Below are 2,167 nucleotides of genomic sequence, written 5' to 3'. Positions count from 1 at the left end.
GTATGATCATCTCATTTGAAATATACTCAATGACATAGGTTTTGATAGCCTAGAAGCCTGAGGAAGTCTTGAATAAGAAGAAACAAGTGTTGTCTGTGTTTGGACTGAATAGTATTTTGTGAAATCGTCTATACTCATGCACTGTGTATTGGATTTCCGATGATTATACTTACATTTGTATTCATGTTTTCTCCTGTATTTATTATATGTTTAGTATGAGCTCTGTAAATTTATGTATGTTAATCAAAAAGTGTTTAGAATACAATCATTGACTATAGATTTAGATAGCTTTCAAAATATTCTACCTATGCTGTGCTCCAGGCAAGTGTCAGTGATGTAACATGCCCTTTACTCTGAAATCCCAATGACATTACAATAATTGACATGGTTGAAGTTCGATAATAGCTGCACGATTAATATAGCAACAGGACGGATACAAATGTCTGTTTTGGGTTTCAACTGTATTAGGATGTTAACATGATGTAGGGGAGCATTACTCGTTTCTGTCTATATTACATGAAACATTATGATCTTGATTACAGATTTAGTTGTAAAAACCACCAAACTTACATTTAAGATAAATACAGATTCCGCCGAGTTTGGTAAAAACAGGTTACAAAAACCGATTTCGAGTTTTTAATGTGTACCAAGTAATTGGTATTTACCACATGTGTTAAATACCAACTGTGTGAAATTTGATGTGTGTGGTAAATACCACACCTGATAACTAGAACATGCACAACACATTCGAAGTGCTGATTTTCAGACATTGGGTGTTCATGGAGTGATAAAATGTTATTTCTAGAGAGCAGAAACTGGTAGAGCAGTGCACAGGACACCTCACAAGCTAATCACCAACTCTTTCCTGTATGGGAGTATGCAGGCATTCATTTTATGTGGACAAAGCACATTAAAATAAATCAATTGTAATTCTCTGATATCACTGAGTCATCATAAGTAGAAACCTGCAAACGGTTCCGTCATGGACCCCAGTGGGGGTAAGGAAGATGGGATTGTGAGCAGGACACCTAGCCAAGGAGGTGGTAAGACACCATGACCACCTAATGTGTTATCTCATGCTGAAGACCACAAACAAAAACATGCCTGCGGCAGGAGATAATAGACAAACTCAATACTGTATCGTCATATCCACATTTGCCATTATTGCTGTCTATTTACTGTGTGTGACCTTTATATAAAAAATTACCTGCAATATGTTGGGGCCAGAATTTTGACGCATATGGCACAGTTGTTCTCCCTTGTGCCAAGAGTTACCTGCAATGTGCCAGTGCTAGAAGTTTGTGGCTGGTGCCTCCATGCTAAGAATTTCATCTTGTATGCCAGTGCCAGCATTTGTACACTGGCGTCCTTATGTCAAGAATTACCTCCAGTATGTCACCACCAGCATTTTGCCAAGGTTGCCCCATATGCCAAGTATTGCAGTCACCATATATTACCTCTAGTATGCCATTGCCAGTATTTTGGCATTGGTGGCTGCCATGCTTATAATTCCCTCCAATATGCTAGTGCCAGCATGTTCACATGGGTGTCTCTGTAAGCCAAGATACCCTCAATATGCCAGGGTCAGCGGCAAACTTGCAAACATAACACCACATTCTCACTCATGCTCACTTACCTTTACTCACTCACACTCATTCTCACTCACCCTCACTTCTACTTTCTCACTCACTTTCACTCATTCATCTTTAATCTTTTGCACTCACTCTTACTCTCACTCATTAACATTCAGTTTCACTTATTCTCAGGCTATCTCACTCCTTCTCACTCACAATTCCACTCCCTCACTCTCTCTCATTCCCATTTATACTCATTCTCACTTACACTCTCTCCCACTCATTCTTATTCATTCATTGTCAATGACTCTTTTACTTGCAGTCACTGTAACTCTTACTCACTCATTCTCACTCACACTGACTCAATCATGCTGACTTTCTGACACTGTCATGCACATTCTTGCTCACTACTTGTCACCCACGCACTCCCACTAACACACACATGCTCATACTTAGAGAGACACACAATCACACATTCATGTTGTCTTTCACACAAACATATTCTCACCCAAAAGCATGCATGCACACACACTCACGCACACACACACACACACTGCATAATATATGTGAAGCTTTTTTTTAACATGTTGGAG

Source organism: Lissotriton helveticus, chromosome 4_1 (genome assembly GCF_964261635.1).
Source record: "Lissotriton helveticus chromosome 4_1, aLisHel1.1, whole genome shotgun sequence".
Taxonomy (NCBI): Eukaryota; Metazoa; Chordata; class Amphibia; order Caudata; family Salamandridae; genus Lissotriton; species Lissotriton helveticus.
This window is presented reverse-complemented; position numbering follows the sequence as displayed.